Genomic DNA, 6,525 nt, shown 5'->3' with positions numbered 1-6,525 from the left:
TTATTTCATTTCTATTTGCTATAAAACGGACCATTAATTGAGCTCAGGCTTCGCTTTCTGAGGGAAAAAGCGTAGGCCGCACCTGGTTGCTATGGAAACCGAGGCCTATTTGATTGATTGATTGATTGATTGATGCCACTAATTTATCTCTTTTCTTTCTGTTTTTCAGGCTTTATTTCATTTCTATTTGCTATAAAACGGACCATTAATTGAGCTCAGGCTTCGCTTTCTGAGGGAAAAAGCGTAGGCCGCACCCGGTTGCTATGGAAACCGAGGCCTATTTGATTGATGCCACTAATTTATCTCTTTTCTTTCTGTTTTTCAGGCTTTATTTCATTTCTATTTGCTATAAAACGGACCATTAATGGAGCTCAGGCTTCGCTTTCTGAGGGGGAAAAGCGTAGGCCGCACCCGGCTGTGTAGCACCTTCCGCTTGTGGTTCACGCTTAGCTGGAATGAAATATTCAACGCAGCAACCGAGAAATTAAAATATTAATTCATTTGTCAGACAAATAAATGAGAGGCACAGTGGTATATGGTTACCAAGCTCTGGCCTGCCCTCCTGCCATCCCGACCAGCCCTTATATACCCTCAGCCCAGCCTCCTTGCTCCTCCTTGGGCTGCCCCTGTCCAATCAGCCTGGTTGGAATTCCCATTGGCTGTTTGCTCGAACCAATCCCGAAAGAGACACCCATTTCCTTGCCCTTATAAGGCAGACGAAGAGCTATATATAAATGACGAATCAGTAAGAATATATCTTACATGCAATCTTCCTTACCAGCTCGCCTCTTGCCCTCCTTGCCCTATCGCCTTCCAAAACGGATGGATAATCTTACATTTTTATCTCCGAGGATCTTGAGTTCATGATCATTGAAAGATCTCCTTCATTTGAGGGTCTTTCCAACAAATGCCTGGCAACTATATCTCAGGAGTGTTCGATGGCGTCTCCTGTCTAGGCTGGTGGCTGACTTAATTCCAGGATAAATGCAACTCTTACAATCATCTAGCGTTCCTTAAATCCTTTGCATGATCACATTGAAGCCAATATATCGAAGCTATTATATTTCGTACATCGTCGTAGGTAGCCGCTCCAAAGAATAAAGCTTCCGTAAAGTAAAAAGGGAGGAACTCCGTAAAAAAAGAGCTTTTCAAAAGAAACCCCCCTTTCCAGCCGCAAAATCAAGTCGAAAGAAGCTTCTTCTCCAGCCAAGCCAGTTGCCTTTCCCCAACATTTATTGCCCTTTTTAACTCAGTTTAAGAAAGAAACAGCTTTGGAAGATTTCCGAAAAATGTTCTTTTTTTTCCGTCAGCTAAATGTTTTTCCCCTTTGCTTCTGGCCTGCAAGGGTATATTTGATATATAAAATATATCAGCTTTGATAAAAATGCAGGCTGATCATTAGATGCCTCAACAGGAAAATAATAATAATAATAATAATAATAATAATAATAATAATAATAATAATAATATAAGGCTTTCTTTCATGAAGGTAGGCCACAAATTGAGCTCAGGCTTCGCTTTCGGAGGGAAAAAGCGTAGGCCGCAGCTGGTTGCTAGGGAAACCGAGGCCTATTTGATTGATTGATTGATGCCGCTAATTTATCTCTTTTATTTCCATTTTTTCATGCTTTGTTTCATTTATTTCTAGGCCGATTGATTGATTGATTGATGCCGCTAATTTATCTCTTTTATTTCCATTTTTTCATGCTTTATTTCATTTATTTCTAGGCCGATTGATTGATTGATTGATGCCACTAATTTATCTCTTTTATTTCCATTTTTCATGCTTTATTTCATTTATTTCTAGGCCTCCTTATTGATTGAGGCCACTAATTTATCTCTTTTATTTTATCAATCAAATCAATCAATCAATCAATCAATCAAATAGGCCTCGGTTTCCATAGCAACCAGGTGCGGCCTACGCTTTTTTCCCTCGCAAAACGGAGCCTGAGCTCCATTAATGGTCCGTTTTCAAGCAGAAATACACGAAATAAACCATTAAAAGTAAAAATATCCTCGAAAAATAGAAAATAGAATCAATCCATCAATCAAATCAATCAATCAATCAAATAGGCCTCGGTTTCCATAGCAACCAGGTGCGGCCTACGCTTTTCCCCTCGCAAAACGAAGCCTGAGCTCAATTTGTGGCCTAAATTCATGAAATAAAGCCTTAAAAATGAAAATAAAGTCAATCAATTAGTGGCCTCTTTAAAGCATAAATCAATTAATCCAATTAATTCATTAATAAGGCCCTGGCGACGCCTCGGTTTCCCTAGCAACCAGGTGCGGCCTACACTTTTCCTCTCCCAAAGCGAAGCCTGAGCTCAATTAATGGTCCGTTTTAAAGCAGAAATACATGAAATAAACCATTAAAAATAAAAATATCCTAGAAAAATAGAAAATAGAATCAATCCATCAATCAAATCAATCAATCAAATAGGCCTCGGTTTCCATAGCAACCAGGTGCGGCCTACGCTTTTCCCCTCGCAAAACGAAGCCTGAGCTCAATTTGTGGCCTAAATTCATGAAATAAAGCCTTAAAAATGAAAATAAAGTCAATCAATTAGTGGCCTCTTTAAAGCATAAATCAATTAATCCAATTAATTCATTAATAAGGCCCTGGCGACGCCTCGGTTTCCCTAGCAACCAGCTGCGGCCTACACTTTTCCTCTCCCAAAGCGAAGCCTGAGCTCAATTAATGGTCCGTTTTCAAGCAGAAATACATGAAATAAACCATTAAAAATAAAAAATATCCTCGAAAAATAGAAAATAGAATCAATCCATCAATCAAATCAATCAATCAATCAAATAGGCCTCGGTTTCCATAGCAACCAGTTGCGGCCTACGCTTTTCCCCTCGCAAAACGAAGCCTGAGCTCAATTTGTGGCCTAAATTCATGAAATAAAGCCTTAAAAATGAAAATAAAGTCAATCAATTAGTGGCCTCTTTAAAGCATAAATCAATTAATCCAATTAATTCATTAAAAAGGCCCTGGCGACGCCTCGGTTTCCCTAGCAACCAGGTGCGGCCTACACTTTTCCTCTCCCAAAGCGAAGCCTGAGCTCAATTAATGGTCCGTTTTAAAGCAGAAATACATGAAATAAACCATTAAAAATAAAAATATCCTAGAAAAATAGAAAATAGAATCAATCCATCAATCAAATCAATCAGTCCATCAATCAAATAGGCCTCAGTTTCCATAGCAACCAGGTGCGGCCTACAATTTTTCCCTCACAAAAAGAAGCCTGAGCTCCATTAATGGTCCGTTTTCAAGCGGAAATAAATGAAATAAACCATGAAAAGTAAAATAGATCAATTAGTGGCCTGTTTGAAGCATAAATTAATCAAATTAATTAATCAATCAATCAAATAGGCCTCGGTTTCCATAGCAACCAGGTGCGGCCTACGCTTTTTCCCTCAGAAAGCGAAGCCTGAGCTCAATTAATGGTCCATTTTAAAGCAAATATTAATGAAATAAAGCCTGAAAAATAGAAATAAAAGAGATAAATTAGTGGCATCAATCAATCAATCAAATAGGCCTCAGTTTCCATAGCAACCAGGTGCGGCCTACCCTTTTTCCCTCAGAAAGCGAAGCCTGAGCTAAATTAGTGGTCCATTAAAAGCAGAAATAAAAGAAATAAACCCTGAAAAATAGAAATAAAAGAGATAAATTAGTGGCATCAATCAATCAATAGGCCTCAGTTTCCATAGCAACCAGGTCCGGCCTACGCTTTTTCCCTCAGAAAGCGAAGCCTGAGATCAATTTGTGGCCTAAATTAATGAAGGAAAGCCTTGAAAATGGAAATAAAGTCGGTAAATTAGTGGCCTGTTTAAAGTATAAATCAATTAATCCAATTAGTTTATTAATAACGCCTTGGCGACGCCTCGGTTTCCATAGCAACCAGGAGCGGCCTAGGCTTTTTCCCTCAGAAAGCGAAGCCTCAGCTCAATTTGTGGCCTAAATTAATGAAGGAAAGCCTTAAAAATTAAAATAAAGTAGATAAATTAGTGGCCTGTTTAAAGTATAAATCAATTAATCCAATTAGTTTATTAATAACGCCTTGGCGACGCCTCGGTTTCCATAGCAACCAGGAGCGGCCTAGGCTTTTTCCCTCAGAAAGCGAAGCCTCAGCTCAATTTGTGGCCTAAATTAATGAAGGAAAGCCTTAAAAATGGAAATAAAGTTGGTAAATTAGTGGCCTGTTTAAAGTAAAAATCAATTAATCCAATTAGTTCATTAATAAGGCCTTGGCGACGCCTCGGTTTCCATAGCAACCATGTGCGGCCTACCCTTTTTCCCTCAGAAAGCGAAGCCTCAGCTCAATTTGTGGCCTAAATTAATGAAGGAAAGCCTTAAAAATTAAAATAAAGTAGATAAATTAGTGGCCTGTTTAAAGTATAAATCAATTAATCCAATTAGTTTATTAATAACGCCTTGGCGACGCCTCGGTTTCCATAGCAACCAGGAACGGCCTAGGCTTTTTCCCTCAGAAAGCGAAGCCTCAGCTCAATTTGTGGCCTAAATTAATGAAGGAAAGCCTTAAAAATGGAAATAAAGTTGGTATATTAGTGGCCTGTTTAAAGTAAAAATCAATTAATCCAATTAGTTCATTAATAAGGCCTTGGCGACGCCTCGGTTTCCATAGCAACCATGTGCGGCCTACCCTTTTTCCCTCCCAAAGCGAAGCCTGAGCTCAATTTGTGGCCTAAATTAATGAAGGAAAGCCTTAAAAATTAAAATAAAGTAGATAAATTAGTGGCCTGTTTAAAGTATAAATCAATTAATCCAATTAGTTCATTAATAAGGCCTTGGTGACGCCTCGGTTTCCCTAGCAACCAGGTGCGGCCTATGCTTTTTCCCTCCAAAAGCGAAGCCTGAGCTCAATTAATGGTCCGTTTTAAAGCAGAAATAAATGAAATAAAGTATTAGGAATAAAATAGATCAATTAGTGGCCTGTTTAAAGCAAAAATTAATCACATCAATCAATCCATCAATAAAATAGGCTTCGGTTTCCATAGCAACCTGGTGCGGCCTACACCTTTCACCACACAAAGCGAAGCCTGAGCTCAATTAATGGTCCGTTTTTAAGTTAAAATGAATGAAATTAACCATTAAAGGAAAAAAATTGAGATAAATTAGTAATCAATCAATCAATCAATCAATCAAATCAACACTAATTTAGCTCAGGCTTCATTTATAAGGGGGGAAAGCCTAGGCCGCGCCTTGTTGCTAGGCAACCGACGCGTTGCCAAGGACGTAAGGACGCTCAGGCGCTAGGCAACCGACGCGTTGCTTAGGACGTCACGACGTCACGACGCTCAGGCTTCGCATTGTGAGGGGAAAAGTGTAGGACGCCCTTGGTTGCCATTGCCGTTAGGTTCCCGCGCAAAGCAACCAATCAGAGGCCTCCTTTCCGGCCCTTCCGAGGGGCCATTGGGTGGTTGGCGCTGAGGGGCGGGACTAAGGCTCTGGCGGACCAATGGGGAGAGCGCGGCGCTCCGAAATGCAAGGCGTCGGTCTCGTCGAATGGGGATGGTGGGCGGGCTGGGAAGGAACCAATGGGAAGCGCCCGGCGGACGATGGATAAGGAGGCCGACCAATAGGCGTCGAGGGGAGGGAAGGACGCTCCAATCATGGTCGGCGCGCTGAGGGAAAAGGCGGGGAAACGCGCTCCATTAAAGTGGGCGGGCGCGGAGCGGACCAATGGGAACCGCTCGTCGGGCGAGGAGGCGTGATGGACAAGGCAACGGCCCAATCGGCAGCCGAGAATGAACAAAGGAGGCGGGGCGAGGGTTGTTCGGTTCGTCAGCCGTTAGCCAATCCCCGCCCGCGCGCAACAACGGCCGGCCAATAGGCGTCGAGCTGAGGAAAAGCAACGGTCGGTTCGCTGAGGGAAAAGAGCGTCGCCCAATGAGGCGGGGAAACGCCGCTCCATTGAGGTGGGCGGGCGCGGAGCGGAAGGGACCAATGGGAACCCGAGGAGGCGTGACGGACAAGGCCTCGGCCCAATCGGCAGCCGAGAATGAACAAAGGAGGCGGGGCGGGGGTGGCTCGCTCCGACCAATCGCCTCCCGCGCGCCGCGGCCGTTAGCCAATCCGCGCCCGCGTGCCGCAACGTCCGGCCAATAGTATTCGAGCTGAGGGAAGGCCGCTCCAATCAGTGGTCGGCTAGCTGAGGGAAAAGAGCGTCGACCAATGAGGCGGGGAAACGCCGCTCCCTTAAGTCCTATTGAGGTGGGCGGGCACGGAACGGACCAATGGGAACCGGGCGAGGAGGTGTGACGGACAAGGCTGCGGCCCAATCGGCCGCCGACAATGAACAAAGGAGGCGGGGCGGGCGTTGTTCGCTCCGACCAATCGCCTCCCGCGCGCCGCGGCCGTTAGCCAATGGGCGCCCGAGTTGGGACGGGTATAAAAGGCGGCGGCGGTTGCCGGGACGCCGCCAGTCTCTGCCGCGCGTCGACCGGGCAGCATCTCTAGCTAGACATTCACCGGGGAAATTCATTCGTTCCTAAGAAGAATAA

Source organism: Podarcis melisellensis (genome assembly GCF_964234715.1).
Source record: "Podarcis melisellensis genome assembly, chromosome: Z".
Lineage (NCBI taxonomy): Eukaryota > Metazoa > Chordata > Lepidosauria > Squamata > Lacertidae > Podarcis > Podarcis melisellensis.
The sequence above is the reverse complement of the archived record's forward strand: the minus strand, read 5'-3'. Positions refer to the sequence as shown.